The sequence below is a fragment of the Phalacrocorax carbo genome, chromosome 7 (genome assembly GCF_963921805.1).
Source record: "Phalacrocorax carbo chromosome 7, bPhaCar2.1, whole genome shotgun sequence".
Taxonomy (NCBI): domain Eukaryota; kingdom Metazoa; phylum Chordata; class Aves; order Suliformes; family Phalacrocoracidae; genus Phalacrocorax; species Phalacrocorax carbo.
Window position 1 is genome coordinate 23289254 of NC_087519.1, and position 17886 is coordinate 23307139.

The 17886-nt window shown below is 45.9% G+C and overlaps 1 long non-coding RNA gene across 24 annotated transcripts in view; it reads right to left on the minus strand.

The window, feature by feature from the left end:
- Positions 1-17886, minus strand: part of LOC135314311 (uncharacterized) — a 102903-nt gene that overhangs the window by 83330 nt on the left and 1687 nt on the right. For 21 of the 24 annotated variants that reach the window (XR_010373806.1, XR_010373793.1, XR_010373800.1 and 18 more), the window contains exons 2-3: positions 17499-17629; positions 13858-14001 (exon numbers count right to left, since the gene is read on the minus strand). This is a non-coding gene — a long non-coding RNA (uncharacterized LOC135314311). The remainder of the gene's footprint in view (positions 1-13857; positions 14002-17498; positions 17630-17886) is intronic. The other 3 variants (XR_010373809.1, XR_010373807.1, XR_010373795.1) reach the window with 1 other exon arrangement.

Consider the following 17886-nt stretch of genomic DNA (forward strand, 5'->3'; position numbering starts at 1 on the left):
GAGTAGCAGAGGTTATCTGAAAGCCAGGCTCCATGAAGTACAGAGTTAAGTCAAGACAAGGTAGCCTGGTCTCTCCAGGCTACCTGCTTACCTGCTCCAGCAATTTGGATATTTTTTTACACAGCTTTATTTACAAAGAGAATTGAATTTGCAAAGCATAGCTTTCTGTAAATTTTCATTCCAAGGCTTCATGAGATCACTCCAGACTCTGAGAGCGCTGTCTCAGTAATAGCCATTATCCCCAAGCTTTGTGTGTGTTTATATTACCCTTCCATTTTCCCTTCAGATATGACAGGCAATTCTTAGAAAATATATTATAAACTCTTCTGTTCTGGAGTTCTGTCACCTTTGATTGCATGCATTTGAGGCCAAGGATGTAGTTTCAAAGTAAATCAATAAACAACACTTAAAAGGGTCCTACAGACACAAGCTGGGTGCAGTACCTCAGCCCTCCTTCTCTCCCTGGTTTCCTCTGCTTTGTTCCTCCAGCCCAAATCATTGTTTTAGACAGGATTAGTGCAACCCAACCAAATAAACGGGCAAAATCCAATCAGCAAAACACTTTCCAAAGCCCCCAGGGTCGCTTTACAGTATGGGAATACAGGCTAGGTCCTTCCTTGCAGCTGGAAAGGCACCTCCAGTGTTCAGAAGTCCCTGTAGTCACCAAATCAGCATGACTGCTCAACACAGCACTGACCTGGGCTGGTGTGAGGGTCTCTCACAGCACATCAACAGGGATATATCTCATTGCCAGTCTGCAGTACCCACAGGTGGGCTGCAGCCAGGGTCTCCTGGTTGCTACAAATGGCCCTGGAGATGCCTGAATAAACATCCCAACCCTAGCGAGGGACTAGAACAGCAAATCAGGAAAGCCTTGATTCAGAAAGGGGCCATATGCCTCCTAGTCTCACTGAAGACATTTGGGGCCCCTCTGGCTTGCTATCACACAGAGGGTAATATATCCAAGTAGAGCATATCTAGATTTACTTGGGAGCCCTCACTCCTGCCCCCCATTTACGCTGCCTGTGGCTCCTCGTACTCCCCACTGCTCCAACAGCCATACAACAGCACAAGACCTAGTCCTTGGCAGCCTTCTAGAAGCTAACAAGGTTGTACCTCCACAAGCAGCTCCTCCGAGCTGAATCATGACAGACCCACTCAGGGCAGTAGGGACTACTGGCTAAACACTTTGTTAAGGAATGGCTGAGAGGTAGGTTTTTCATCATGTGGGGCTGTCCAGCTCTCCAAGATCAATGTGGCACACAGGGCGAGGGTAAACTACTGGAGGAACCCGACACCCCTCCTGAATGCACTTGCAGAAGGATTTACAGAGCAAATTAACTCCACTGGCTGAATTATTTGTATTTGGGGCTTTTAATTTCAAAATTCTCCAAAGGCCGTGTAGACACCCTGATGATCCTGAGGCAGCAATGCTGACAGCTCAGCCAGAGAGGGGGGCTGCTGCCTGCACACTCTGACAATACCCCCTTCACTCTGCCACCTAACAACTGTTGGGCTTTTTAACTCAGCTGCATCTTCAACTGACATCTCCATTACCTCTTTGAGTGTGCTGATGTTTATATTGGTATGTCTGTCTAGAGTTACTTGGGCTGACTCGGGACATCTGTTTGCTGTTTCCAGCTCCACTGCTTTCTCTCACTGTAAAATAAAGGAAATTATTCAGGGTGGAAGTGATCTCTTACTTTGGTTGTCTTTGTGTTTTGGTGTCTCTTCAGTGCCTGTGTGCTCACTTCCAAATCCAGCATTACTTGTGCAGAGCCTGATATGGGGAATTTACACCTGCAAAATATACATCTGTACACCTTCACAAGCAGTTATATGGCACAGCTCTGGCTAAGACAGCTTTGAGAGAGCTTCCCACACAACATACCAGCATGGTGAAGCTCCTCCTAGAGAGATGCAGGACAAGCAACCCCCACAAGCAGCCACAACAGGTTTACTCAACCCCAGAGTACTGCAGGACCTTGCTCTAAGCAACATTTCCTTGTGATTCAGGGAGAAATCCTACAGATTCTGCTTCTCTTTTTAGTGTAGTCTGTCCTCCCTCCTCAGCATCTCTGTGCTGGGTTCCTGAACCCTGCACATGCATTCACAGAGCTATTACTCATTGTGTGTAAGACTGGATGCCATGTTTGATACCACAGAAGAGCTTTGAGATATCACAGCCAGGAAAGAAGGTTTCTCTGAGCTGAACTGTGTGACACAACTGCCAGACACCATACCCATGACATTCCTGCACCTTCAGATCCTCCCCTGCTTAGCACAAGGCAACTCAGCTGCACACCACATTTTGATGCCTCAGCCTCTTCTATGTGCTTCCAGTCCAGGGTTCCCTGCCCCTCATTCAGGCAAACCTATTAAACCCCTGAGGAGCAACAGGAACCCATCACACCCTGCCCAGATTTCCTGAGCCTGGTTACATGGCCCCAGTGCCACACTTCCTATGAGCACCCGTTTTCCCACTGCCATGGGGACCACCTTCTGCTCTGGGTGCCTGCAGCGCTGAGCACCTTTAGGGGTGCTCAACCATAGGGTAATTAACACAAGTGATCGCTTATATTGTCTGCAACTTGAACGAAACTCTTATCAAGTCAGTGTTGGAGGTGCACTCGTTCAGGGCATAGCTAGTGTCTAGGGCTTGAGAACTTTGCACACTCGCTCTCTCCGGCTGTTAAGAGAGTCAGGTGGTATTGTTCCTAGAAGGTGAATAAATTATTATTGCAAATTACTCTGATGAAGTGGCTTGTATTAGAAAGCCAGACACAAAGGGAGATTGCTGATTGGCTACCAGTGATGTCATACCCAGCACAGCACTCAAATGCAGAGATACAAATTTTCTCATCTGTATTTTGTGTATAATTTTCATTTTCTACTGGCAATGAAGCCTCACCAGCAGAGCCTTTCACCCCGCAAGTGTGGTGGTGGGGTCTGTATTTCTCAAGTGGCTGATGAATGCAAAGTGGCCTTTGTTCCTCTGTCTTGCAATGAACCTAAGGCTAACAGTTTTCACCCACAAAGGCACTGTGTTTTATTGCTCTATTACAAATCCCACTGCTCAATTGTCTTAGGTGGGGAACAGAGAAATTGGCATTTTTGGCTTGATGTACCTAAAAACATTCTGATCACAGACATTTTGCTATTTACAAGCTGAAGCTTAAAGTGCAGATAAAGTAACGGCCTGGGTATCATTCTGACCTTCAGCAAAAGGTAAGAATGGGGTTTTGGAAACAGCCAGGCAGAAAACTCCCAAGTAATTATTTATTTTGCAAGTTTCACATCTTGTTTTTCCCTCTGCAAAGCCACTGTGAAATTCTCAGTGAGCTCTGTCACTGAGGCAGACTTGGTGACCAGCACACTACAGCTATCATTTCTTTTCCTTAATTGAATGTCCTATCAAACTTAAGAGATTTGCCTAGCAAACGTTCTGGCTTTAATCACTTCTAGATGTGAACTGGCATGCTGGTACAGCTCAAATACTAGAACCCTGTGCAGACAACAAGCATGAAAGCACCACTTGCCTCACTGAACTGGAATGAACTTTCAAATTCAAGCAGCTATGCAAAGTATGCCTCTCCAGGCTGTGGTCAGCTCCACAGCTCCCTAGAGCAACACTACCACGGTTCTGGGCTCCAGCCCCTGCTGAATATGGCCACAGGCAGAGTGGAAGGTTTTACATACCTTCTGCTTCCTCCTTCCGTTATATATCACTGAGGTGTAAATTTTGCCAGGAAGGCAAACCGTAACGTTTCCAGCGCTGGCAATAAGCTCCTGCTTGTGCTGCACAAACACCACGCTCTCCTCTAACACACAGCACAAATCCTGAGCTGACCTACACAGCTTCCCTGTTCCCCTTTGATTATGGCTCTAAAGTAATTTGTCCTACAAGGGCAGAAAACAGAACACATCTATCATTTGGAAGATGCAGCATGTCCTGGAAACCCCCAGATAGTTGCACTGATGAAATTGGACACTGAGGACTGCTGGAAAGCTCAAGCATAGTTAGATTCGCTATTCCCAGTCCTGGGGTCATGACTCTTGGCAACATCAACAGCTCCACTTTCCTCCAGGTGGCTTGAAGTTGGAAATCATTGCTCTTATTGCCTGAAGATTTGCTGAGCTGACTGCCCTTTGTGGATAACAGCAGCTGCCCTCAGACTCCTAGATGTTGGATCTGAGGCTTTTGAAGTCCTGAGGGTGAAGGTGCAAAGGACAGGCATTCTGGGAAACAGAGAGCCTGGCTGTGAATCAGAGTTGAAAAAGAATATGAAGGCAGAAGTCCTGGGAGAGGATGCTGTCTGGCTGAGACACATGGTCAGCATCAGCAAAAAGGGTACGGGCTCTCAGGTTTAAGACCTGGAACAGATTCAAATCACCTCTTTTTAGATCTGACCTCCTTTCCTGTTCGAGCAAGATGGCAAAGAGGAGAGGGAGCCATGAATCTTGGATCCAGTACCTGCTTTGCATGGCTTGGCCTAACATCCCTCTTTGCTTTTACCACTCCATGTGTAGAATGGAGGGTTATTAAATGCATCAGAGGAATCTCAAGTAAAACATCTTTATTGTTTTTAAGAGCTTTGCTACAGCATCTCTGGAGTTCTGGCTTGGACCACCACAGACCAGAGCCAGGAAGTTCAGAACAGCCTTTGGATATTGAATACCATTCATAACCATATCAAATTCCAAAACTGCAACTGCTGGCCAAAAAAAAGAAGCTCCTGTGGAACAGAATACACCCATGCAGGCAGCGCAGACATCAAAACAATCATGCTGGGACTAACTCTGCTTCCCTTCCTCACACAGAGTAATACCCTTGCTCCTGTCTTTGATTTCAGCAGCATTATTTTCCCATGTGAAGCAGCCAGGCTCCAGAGAAAAGCATGGTCCCACCTACTTATCACTTGCCTTACAATGAGAGTCCCTGTATCCCTTGGCTTTTTAATGAAGTTGGGGTTTGATGTATCAGTCAGCCCCTCCCTCTCACTTGAGGACAGTATTAGAATCATGCCTGGGTTATAATACGCAGTAAGCTGTTCTGGGTGATATGAATCAAGGCCCTGAAAGTGAGATTCCATTTAATTAATCGTGGCTGACAGATGAAGGTATTGATCATAGATTGAGAGGTTCAGGATTGGCCCAGGGGATAATTATTGCAGGGCACACTGAGTTAGGGTGATATTTTTGAATTTCTAGCAATGTCGGAGGGAAGCAGGGAGAAAATAAGTGAATAATCGCACCTAATTAGAACTTGTGTGTGTATCCCAAATTAATTTGTTTGAATAATCAACCACCAACAGCAGTCTGATCAAAAAGGCAAGGGAAACAACGACCCAGAGAGATCTAGATTGCTCCCATAAATTCTGGGACATAATATGTCTGGAACATACGCTTTATGGAACCAAGGCCCTAAGTCCAGAAGGGGAACAGACAAGATTGTTGGGTGGAAACACTTGCTTTTACCTAAAATGTACAATAAATAATAGGGGCTAGGCGAAGCTGAAGGATGGTGGAGAGTGCAGGATAGCGGATGATGCACTTGCCTTAACCGTCTGCCTATCTGTTCGCAACAGGCCAGAGTCCTGGCAACCACCACCTTCACAGGTGGGACATCAAATCCACCCACAGGGAGATACAGGGTGGCTGTAGGGGGATCAGACATGCAACTGCTGTTGCTGCAGGGATAATAAAAGGTATCTAGGCTAGCAGAGAGGGCAGATGGAGGCAAAGCTGCAGCTAGCAATCTGTGTGCACACACCTACCAACCCACTGCTCCCTGTCCACAGGATTCCCATAATCTCCCAAGGCAGACCTGCTGTTACAAACACTCTCATCACTAACGCAGCAGGGGCAGCTAAGCAGAGAGAGTGAATGATCTAGCAGGGGGTTAATAAAAGGACTGACGCAGAACAAAAAAGCCTGTCAGTTGCCATAAGATGTGCTCTCCACCCCTTCCACCCCCCAGGAAATTAAATATTGTAGCCTGTGGTGTACACTGTTTTCTCAGCGGGACTGGATGGGGCAATGGGATGTGGAAGAGTAGTATGGGAAAGGGAAAGTTGAGAGTCAAATGTTTGTCCCAGCTGTTGTTTCTGCTCTTATTCTAAAGGACCAGGTTACCCAGTCTCCCCGAAAGCTGACGAGACCAAGCCACATTTCTGTGTGCTCTTGCCAGCAGCTCCTCCTGAAGAGTGTCCACTAGATCCTGCCAGGCTGGAGGGCCAGGCTGCTCTGCCTGACACCACTGAAGTCCATGCTAGCATGTTTCCATGGAAATGGGAAGAGAACAAATGTCTGTGATATGATACACCTTTTCCAGTGCAGATTTGGACCATTTCTAACATCACTCCCTACCGACAACCTTTAGGTAGGACTGGCTATTTTGTGGGCACAACCAAAACAGAACAAAAAGGGGAAAAAAAATCTGATTGTATGAAACAAAATCCACCATCCTTTCTGTCGAGCAGCAGCTGAACTCAAAAGCACCTTAATCCACCAAAAACACCCTTCAAGGCAAAGAGATCTCCACACTAAATATAATCTGAAAATTCAGAGGCTCCTTGTTTCTCACAAGTGGACAGTATGATCCGTTCCCTCCCCTCTTCGGGCTGTTTTCCATCAAGTTCCCAGCACCACTTTTTCCCCTCCAAAGGAATGAAATCTCTCAGCTCGGAGGTGAATCCCCCGCTGCCTGTTTCCTGCCTGTTATTGTCTGCTTTGCCCGGTGCATTGTCTGTAGCCGCCAAAGGCAGCTCGGCAGGCAGGCAGGAGCTGCCAGGCTGTGCAGCGCAGGCCCGCAGCGCCCTCTCCCGTGGGCCAGCTAGACTTGGACTGTTTGGCACCCCACAGCCGGACGAGGCCCACTGTGCCACTGCAAGCACTGGGGGACGCATGGCCCAGGCACCCGGCTTGCTTTCAGGGCAGTCCCAGTGGCCACACATCACCCAGCATGCGGAGCTGGCGTTTCAAAAGGACTAATCCCAGCAGCACCCAAAATTGCAGTAACTTCTACACACCTTGAGCCAAGGCCAGTGGGATTTTGGCAAGCAGAGGCAGAAATCTTTGCCTGCCTACTGCTTTCTATCAACTACTGGGCACTTCAGATAAAGGCAAGCTCTGTTCACAGAGGCTTTGCTGGGGACCTGAGTTTGGCATCCATCAGCGGAATGTGGAGCAAAGCAATTACCCCTCTCTCGGCCACCAGCCTCTGGTCATCACCTAAGGTCTGACTACATCTCGCAGTGTACTGAGCAGCCAGAATAACTCACCAGTCTGTGTACCATCATCGCAGAGGATTTATAAAGGATCTCTCAGCTGCTGGCTCTTGTTGAACGCTGCCCCGGGCACTGTGCTCCAGGCACCTCCATGCTCACACCACGGACCAACCTGCCCTGGGACCTTACCCCTCAACCCATCAGCACAGCAGCATCATGCACTGCAGGAGAAGAAATATGAGATATCTTTTGCAGAGCCAAAGGCAAAGCAATGACAAGTATTGTTTCTGTAGGAAGTTTGCTTGATTTGCTAGGGATTATCAACATTTTAAAGGACAAGGTACTGCTCCTAGCGCTGGGAGCCAAGGATATGAATGAAGGAGCTTTACAAATACAGACATGTTGCACAGATAGACTAAATAAAGCTCATCTACAGTAGCCATTTTACTTTCCAAGTGAGTGAAAACAAGGTGTCCCACCCCCAGAAGATCCAGAAAGAGCTCCAGCCCCCTCAGTAGATGCAAAGAGAGGGCTGGATTTTGAATGCTGCCTGAGAGGCTGGCCCTGGCTGAATGCTTCCACACTGTCAGGACAGCAATGTGTTGGAAAAGTGAGTCTTCCTCCAACGGGAAACACCACTCCCAGGAAGCAAAGTATTCCTGGCTGCCATGAAAACACTTGTAAGGTGGAAACACTTCTGTCCTCCCACAGTGCAACGGATTGCAGGAGGCCCCCAGCATCAGAGCCAGTCAGGTCCCATACCCAGCTACACCCACAGGACATTCAGCACCATACAATGGTTGCTGGAATAAAGTCAGCAAAAGAAATCACAAATTAAATAAAAGGGAATTTTGATTGACCAGAACATTTCATTTGGCCTAAAAGAAAATGAGAAGCCCAGATTTCCGTTTGAGCAAGAAGCAGCAGTACTGTGCTGTGTCCCAGCCCCGCTCTCCCCAGTGTGGGCACTTGTAACATCTGGCCAGATGTGCCCTCAGGCCATACCCAGGCTCATGCACTGGCACCTGCTGCTGGAAAACATTTTTTTGTAATATTCCTTCCTGCCACATTCATCTCAGGTGGCAAAGATAAACATCACATCTCTCAAATCATGTTTTATGTTCTTACATATCTGTCCTGATGCGCTCCCAGCACAGCCAAGCCACCCCCTACAACACCAAGCTTGCTTCTCGTGACACCTGACTCACCTACTTTGGCACCACAGGTATTTTCTCCAGACTTGGGAAGATTGTTCCTTCTTTCCTTGCCATTGTGAAAACCCTTGTGTGCGCTGTGTGGGAAGCTAGATATGGGTGAGTGCAAGCCACTCTTGTGATGACAGGAGGTTGGCTGATGCGGGGCTGCAATGGGGCTGTTTCATGCTCCTCGGCAGGCTGGTAGGCCTACGTTCCTCCTGTGTGCTGCTGAGCAACCCCCAGAAGGCTGCGTATTTCAATGTCCTCCAAGTCTCATTCATCTTACACTTGCACTGAGTGTTTGTATTTGTGGTTTCAGTGAAATATATGACAATCTACTGCTAGGCTGCATGAGCAAGAATTTATCTGCTCAACAGATTCTTCTAGCTTCCAAGTGCACGATTTATCCTCAAAAAACAGTCTAACACTGACAGGATCTCCTGATGGTAGCTCCAGGTGGTCTTTTGTGTACTGGCGATAGGAGGGTTTGCTTTTTCTCAGTGCTTTTCCCCTTTGCCTTAGTTCTTCCACCACTGCTGGCTGTGGTAACATCAGCTTCAGAGCATGCAGATACCAAAAAGTCAGTACATTCCCTTTTTGGTGCTCTAGGCTGAGGAACAGCTCAAGTCCATACTGCCCAAAGGAGACACAGGCAAGGTCCAAAATACGTTCACTGAATGTATTTTCTGCTTTAGGTAGCGGAAAAGATGAACAGATCTGGATTCACTGGGCTTAGGTCAGTCTTGTCTGAGATACACAGGTCTTTTTCCTCACTGTGTCCTTCCAACTCTTCTCAACAATACCTCATCGGAGCCTTCTGCCACACAGCTCCCAGCTCAACCTTTCCAGGGGGCTGCACTATCTCATTTAAGTATTTCTAGGCAGTAAATTGGACTTCTCTGGTGCCCCTCAATCTTGACAGAGTAGCAAATATCCACAACTGTAAATCTGTCTTGCAGTTTGTTCTCAGGTTCCTCCTATCTGCACCCATGGTGGGCACACGTTTTGGTTGATGTTCTTTCTCTCTCTCTGCATTTTCTTTTATCAGAATAAAGATCTCATTTTACTGTTGCCTTGCTGTATTTATGACCTGCAAGGCTGTTCAGAGTCCCAACTGTGAACATTTGTGTCCTTTTCTTATCATATAGATATAAGCTGCAGCACACCGTTTCAGCAAAATAAGCCAAAGGCATTTTGGGGGCACTAACAGTGGCATTTCACAACTGCTCCTTGGAGATTTCATCTCCTTCTTCTCAGAATACCTCTGTCCTTGAAATACAGTTTGAACATTTCACGTGAGATCACAATTGCTAAGCATTTCTGTGCGGCCTGTGCATTAGAGGCATCTTTGCTCTGTTGACAGTGGTGACATGAACAGGAAAGGCATTGCTCTCCTGCCACTCCATTTACTGGCAACAGATGACACCGTCACTTCGCAGTTTGTATCACTGTACCATGAACTGAGGGGTAAGACCTGCTGTGGGCCAGGTGCATCATGTTGATGTAAATGTCTCCATAACAGTTGTCTCTTTGGTAAGGCTAACTAAAGGCTTGCAAAGATTTGAAAGCTTTGGAAGGAATCTAGAGTTTATACATCCTAACGGTCTCTGAACTGGCTTATTATCAGCGGGTAGCAGCATGCACCTTCCCAGGGCCAAGTCCCAACCTCAGAAAGACAGCAGGTGCCTGCCGCATGCTATTACAGCAAACTAGAATTTAATTTTAGGTTTATTCCCCCAGCTCTTGTTAGCAGACTAATGAGTTTGTGATTATGATCTTCTGCAGCTTCTGTCTTGAAGGCGTCTCTGCACCTGTCTGCAGAATGTCACTGGGTACTGCACTGACTCCTGCATGTCCTATTAATGTGGTTTGCTGCGGTTCTGATATACTGAATAATCTGAACAGTAAATCCTTCCCTTGGAGTGAAGGATAGCATCACTCCCCTCATTTTACAAAAAGGTCAAGGGGAAAATTCCTGAAAGCTTCTGCTGGCCTGGGAAATGAACATAAACCCCTGGTCAGAGGGATTCTACTTTAGCTCCTGTTTGTAGCGTCTGCTGAACAGGATGTGCAGCACCAGCCAGCCCTGTCTGAAGCAGGGCAGAACGTTGTCCTTCCTCTCCCTGGTACTCTCCTACATACTACCCATGAGCAGCACAGGGCTCACAATTGTTACTCGCTGACCTGCCAGGCAAAAGTTGCTATTTCAGTTGAAATGCTGAAGGCTGATGAGAATCTGGCAGTCCATGTTTAAATTACACTAGAGTGCCAGCTGGGAAGTGGGTGGAAATTAATCTTTTGTCAAATAGTTAAACTCCATTTTCTCAAAATTAATTAATTCACAAAGAACATATCCCTTCATGGATTTCATAGTTGAAAACAAAGCCAGTCTCACCTCCCCTTATGTTATGTCAGTTGTACCACAAAGAAGAGCTCACTCAGTTGCTACTCATGTGATCAAATCATAGTGGAAAAAAGAAAAGCCCCTGCCTTGGCTTTCAATTTACCTGAGGTTCTGAGCTGCCCCACATTTATTTTTCTACAGTTACATCCAAACATCTGGTTCTGCCTTTTGTTTGGCGCTGATCTGCAGCGCCTTGACCCCAGCTTCCAGGGAGCAGCCAGAAGCCCCACCACAGGCTCCCTTGCCTGGCAGTCAAGGCACAACCCAGTTCTATTTTCAGACTGAATTTACCTCAGTTTGTATTAAATGCCAGGTGTCTGTTTGGTATCTCTGCCACGGTGGCAACTCTCAAATCACATTTGGTTTCCCATGGACAAGATCCAAGGAGCAATGGATGGCTGGAGGGGTGCCCAGCTGAAAGCTCAAGAGCCTAACAGTGAGAAGCATCGCAGCACCTGTGTCTCCAGCTGAACTTGACGGAGACAGTGACATGCACCACCACAGAAAACCCAGCTGTCCTCAGGCTCCTGCTCCTCCTCTGGTAGCACAGCCTTCGTCAGGCTCATCTACTTTGACAATCTCTAAGTCTGGTCATCAGGTGCTTAGTGCATAGCTGTGCCCTTTCCCCGGCAAGTGTCCTGTGCAGCTGTCCAGACCTGTCTTTCTCACCTTCAGCTGCCAACTAAGTGCTAAATTGGTAGCAGTCTCCAAAGAGTTATCAGCTCTGTTCCTGTAACAGGGTTCTGTTTGGGAAAGGTTTCCTCACACACCTCCCTATTTGGCATCTCAGGACTTCACTTGAAGTAAAAACCATGCTCAGTAACACTTCTCCTCTCCCAAGCAGAACATAAGACAGTCATGGCACGTCAGACTACAGACCCATGCAGCCCATTATCTCTGACAGCAGTGAATAGTGTGATGCCTGGGAAAGAAAGACCAAGCCATCATTCACTGGTCACCCTCTAGACACAGAGGACTTCCTAACCCTCTACGGCACTGCTCAAGAGCATCTCTGCTCAAGGCTGAAGTATTTCTGTTTGTTCAACTTCTCCCTGTACAGAAGCTGGTCCAGACCAACTATCATCCCTGTTGCTCTTCCCTGGACATTTTTTATACCATATAGTTTTTGAGGTTGATGAGCAACCAAAACCCCTCTTGTAAGCCTGTTTGGCTAAAGCCAGCATTCTGTCAAAGGGGGTTTAGCAGCTGACTTTCTCAAGAGCACGTCACTGAAAAGTCTAAGCATTCCCTTCACAGATGAATGACCTCCTCTAGACAGCAGATGGAGTAATCACTCACTGTTGAGGTCTTCTTCTCTGTGTGTGACGTTTCAGCTAGAGGCAGAGCAGGGAAGAATAATGTGACAAGACAATCTGTCTTGGCCGCTACTGAGAAAGGAAATTTCACAGCAGTCATTTCTGAAATCCAGAAAGCAACAGAGGTAGAAAAGGATCGGTTTGCTTTCTTCTACACTTCTGTAAAGACAAAGGAGGAAGAGTCTTTCTCAGTATGTCCATCATGGAGAGGCTTTTAGCGCCTTCTCTCTTCTCTTTAGCCCACTTGGCTACTGGGCCTTGTCTCCCAGAGCACTACATTGTGGGTTGCCAGTGCTACAGGCAGAACAGCCGTTTCTATAAGAGAGATGTGCTTTGCTCTAAGCCAGTGAGAACAACCACCCAACCACCCAAATTAGCCATAAGATACTACAGGAAAGCATTCATTCCTGCAGCGCTAACGAAGCATAATCTCTGAGCTCATAGAATGAAGATGGCTTAAATCATACACAGACTTTCAAAAGGAATTCTCTGAGGCCTGATCTGGTTGGTCACCCATATGACCACAAAGCCATTTCCCTGGGAATCTATCCGGTTTTCAGTTCGATCTCTTTTGGTCAGCTACCTCTCCTTGTCACACTCATTGCTTAGCCTAGAGGCAACACATCCTCACAAGACTTATAGGTGCTGCAAAACTACAAAGGAAAAAGGAATTTCATGCTTATGGGGCCTCAGCAATACCTATACGCTTGCATAAGTAAAAACCGAGCTCAAATAATATTTATAACAGGACAGATTTTGTTCTGTATTTCTGTGATGTCCAGCATTTCATAGTTTTATTTCCAGAGCATAAGGTATTTTCTTTGCAATCTTGTTCAAGCTCTTCCCCATACAGTTTCGCTAGCCCCTTGCTTCTCCACCTCCTCTTTGTTTTATAAAACATTTTCTGGCTATTCTGGCTGCCTATCACTTTTCTCAAGCCACATTTCTTCTCAAAAAGTTTCTACTTCCCTGTTCATCACCTCTTTGTGGAAGACGTTAGAGACCTCTTCTGCCAATTAAGACAAATATGGTTCCACATGCAGCCACAATTACTACCACTGACTTCATTTTATACCAAATACTCCATGCCTTACACCTCCTGTCATTCATACAGGAGGAAAATACCAGGGGAAACTTTGTCAAAGCAAGTTCTGTGGCTAAAACCTCTGTAGACAAATCTATGGAAGACAGCTCTGCCAGGCACTGCTATTTATGAGTTGTGTCGGTTAATACATAACATGGGGACATATGCGAGTATTTTACAATATGAACTATGAAATACGCAAATAGTTTTGGGAGTCTCACCGGTGAAATTCTGAAACAACTGCCTCTCAGACCAATACACAAATTTATTGCAAAATCTGATTTGGAGATTCAGTTAGCATGTTAAAATATGCCTAGCTTACAATATTGCATAAAGCACATCCTATCAGTCAGCAGATAAGCCATCCCTGCGAAAGTAAAACCGTATGCCCAATTGCCACAGCCTTGAGTTCCTGTTCTTGGGAGTTGCAGCAGAGTCTGTGCTGCCTTACTGGAAGGTGCTAGCGAAGAGATGGGGCTCGGGAGGGTGGAGCAAAGGTGGCCCTGGGGCTTTTCTGACTAAGCAGACTCTGTGTGGTAATGGCCCACCCAGGGGCACGGTGTGAGGCAGGATCTAAGAGAATGAGCAGCGCTTAGCTGATGTAGCCATCACCTTAAGTTGTCCTCACCCAACACAATTCTTCCACAGTTGCATGTGTGATTGGAATGGCAAAACAGCAGCTGAGCCAGCGGGACAGAACTGCTCCCCACAAAGACGTATCCTGTGCCCAAGATCCAGGCTGTGGCTATTCCAGACATGCATGCAATACACACTGAATAAGAGACAGAAAAAAAGAAAAAGGCTACTCTCATAAAACAATACTAGCAAGAGTGGCTTTTTGCTGATAAAACCATGTAGCTCTCAGCCGGATATATATTTTTCCTCCCTCATGCTCGCAGAAATCTGACCTAAGGCTGCCCTGCCCATTTGCAAAGCACCCCAACAGGTCCCCGCATACAGCACCACAAGCAGGCAGGCCTAAAGGACAGCAAATACTTCGGTTTCTCTGTTCTAGTCTCTCCAGACCTGCCTAAATCTTTCTTCCATAGTCATCTGCCACAGCAAAGGCTTCAATTACAGCCTAAAGGGCTGCAAACCAAGGGCTTCTCAGAGATCTGGCTTTAGGAGTTTTCTTGAATGGTAACAGAAACGTGGCACATTTCTGACATATCATTTTGCTGATGGGGCTGTACTGTGCCAATTTGTTAGTTTGAGGTATATGATAAGGTAGTGATGATGTGTTAGCAATGCCCTTTGTATCAGAGTGGTGAGGTCATATTTGATAGACACCAAACATTTCAAGGCACATTCACTACCAGTGACACTGTGCTGCTGTTAATGTGAAGAGAAATTATAACCTATATAATAAAGAATCCAAAGTACATATTACAGGATGCAATCCACATAACGCTCACCAATGAGTATGTAAATTGGTTGGATTTAGGGGACTGAAGAATATTTTGAGCTTTGTTTTCAGAGTTCCTTTCCAAAGATAAGATCAGGCATCTGTCATTCATATTCTATCTTGCCAAAGAAGTCAGGAATCCAGAAATGCACTTAAAGCATTGCTCTGTCCATATGCACTGCTCATATAAGACACAGAACCATCCTTTCTTTTGGATAATATCCAGTGCCACCTGTAATACATCTAATAACTCACCTGTGACTGTTCACAGGGCCAAACCTGACAGATAAATAGGGGTTTAGCTGGCCTGTTGCTCTGCAGCTCTCAGCACCTGACAGCAGTGCAGTTGCACTTGGAGTCTGACTGGGGCAAGAACGGAAATGCCATCAAGACCTCTTCTCACCAAAGTTTCCTCACTTCTTTCTTGATGATAATTTCCTAAACTGTCTTCTTCCCACAAAGATTTTAGTTCTTCCATTTCTGTTGCTCTGAATCATTTGCTCCAGAAACAGGGCAATGCTTCCTGAGCTCAGGCAGCCACCACCACAAACACTAACTGCTATGGGTGTTCACCAGCATGCACGGTGGCTCACACTTGCTCCAGTTCCTGCATATTCTGCTGAAAGCCAGGCTGATCACCACAGGGCATGGGCAATCGGCACTGCAAAATCTAGCAGTTTGGCTCAAATTGAAAGAAATACATAATTTTGGATCTAGACGATCCCAGCTCCAACCCTGGTGTCTCAGCCAAGATGGAAGCCATTCCACCCCCCACTGCTGAGCTCTCAAAAAAATGGATGATGGCAAGGCCTCCAAGGAAGGCAGATTTATAATCATGAGGCAGGGTGGGAGGGAAAAGAGATTCTCTGGCAGAAACACTCACTTTTGCAACAGCAAATCTCTCTAATGTGGTGGTTCAGATTCTGTAGAACATCCAAACGATTGGCATCTGACAGCTTCGTACTAGGCATTTCTTCCAAACTCTAATTCTGGGTACAGACTATGCTGATACTAATTAAGTAATTTAAACTGGGACTTGCATCTTTCCTGTGCGATGCTACTTCTGAAGCACTGCACTACCGATGAGTGTTTTGCAACTGCCAAGACATGAAAGCGTGTTTGTTATTAACACATCACTATATAATTAGGGGACTTAGCAGGGGGCTAGGTTTTCACATGTTCTTTTTACTCTACTGCTGACAGTGCTAGATGAAAGTCTCTAGGTATCCCGTTAGGTGACAAGTGAAAATGAGTTCTCCAGACAAAATTAAGCAATTTGGCACAATTTAGTAGAGATGGCATTTTCTGCTCAAAAATGGCCCAGAATTGGAACAGCAGGAGGTGTTACAGATCAAGATTGAGATGCGCTGGCCAAGCTGAGTGGGTGTCTTACAGAGCAGAGCAGCAGTGGGTGCTGAAGTCCAGGACTGAGACATGCTGGCAGAGCTCAGACGGGGAATATTGCCCAGTTTCCAAGAACAGAGTCTGTATTTCGTTACAGTTCCTCTGCTCATCTGCATGGCTCAGCACACAATTTCAACCTCTGAATTTTCCAGGCCTTTATTAGGATCCACCCAAAAGGCCTATTTTCCACTTTTTTCTACTCCTCCCCTAGTGAAGACATGCCAGCAGTGATGACTCACGCCCATGTATTCTGCTGTCGGCTCTCATTTAATGACACGGCTCAAGCATCAGAAACATACGCGCTCATTCCATGTATATAGGCTGATATATGGTTCCTACTGTAAAGGGTTTCCAATTCAGATTAAACAAGGCCTGTAATAAAAGATTGGAGGCTGTGGGATTTCAGGGAGATCTTTAATAACAGAGAAGGCATGATGACATGTAGACAAGTGAGTTGGACACGTAAAAGCTGAATAATTGACTTCATGAAGCTTGGGGAACACAGAGCGAAGCAGTAATGTGATGGGAGTGTTGGATAGGATGGGAGGAAATGGGATTGCAAGCATCTGGAATGCAAATCCTGCCCTGAGTACTGCCTAATTTTTATTAGGTACAGCTGAGGAATGGATCCCAGGCATCACAGATACGCATGACTGATCCCAGCAACAACAAAGGAATTCAGAGTTTGAGCTAAACTCCTCCCCTTTCCCCATTGTGCACAGGCCTACAGTTTAAGCTGGCCAAAGTAGGTCAAAGGGAATGAATTCATTTGAATATGTAAATTCAACATAACAAGGAGTAAAGACAATTGCTTCCAGCTTGAATTCAAACTAAGAAAAACAGGTCTTCACAAGCAGGTCCTACCACGAAACAGTGTCAAGGAAAGGATCTCTTATACAAAGAACTTCACATAACCAGGGAAAAGAAACAGAGGAAAATTGTTGACATTAAGTCTAGATTTAACTCTTTCCATTCTAAAATCCACTAACCCTTAACTTTCTCTTCCTCTGCTTTTAATAAAAACATTCCAGCAAAAACCCTTTAAATCAGTGTGTCGTATCTTTGAAATAACACACCGCACTGAACCAGAAGTAATCAGCTTGATATTTCTGTAATTAAACAGGTATTTAATTAACACCTTTTACTCAGCCTGAGTCAACTCCTAAGAATCCAACAGCCCTGTGTCCCTCTCCGTTACCTCCAATTAGAATTTGTGGGGCGCTGGGTGGCTCAAGGGAAGGAAAGAAGGAGCCAAATTCCAGTTCTCAGCTGACAGCTTCACCTCTGATTTGGCTGTTTGAGGCAAATCTAGATCTGCAATGGCTTAAAACAAACATTGACCAAGAAATTGCTGTTTAGCTCTGTAACTGAACAGGTTCTCTGCGAAAACCTCTTTTCTTTGCTAAACCTTTTATTTTTATTGGCAGGAATAAAGAAAATAAACCAAACCTTTCAATTACCTTTATAGTCTCATTCAAGTCCACTGACAAAACTGTTCATGGAGATTTAACACCAGCAGTTTATGGAGACCAAATAGCAGTGGTTCCTCCTGAGCAGCTTCGATTTTGTTCATGTGGAAACTGTACCTGTTCTGGGAGTAAAAAAAGACAACTTTAGTCTTCAGAGCAACAATGCAGAACATTGCATTAGCATCAGATGAAAAATTAATCACCCCCAAAATAGAATCGTGGCTAATTCCCCAAAGTATTGCTGTGTTTGATAGGTTATCCGCTTGCAGTCTAACCTTCTGACAACACAGTACTAATAATGGGGTCCGCAAGCTGTGACAATGCTATGGGTTTTGGCTGCCTTATGGGCACGTCTAATTACGATGTTCTGTGACAAGGC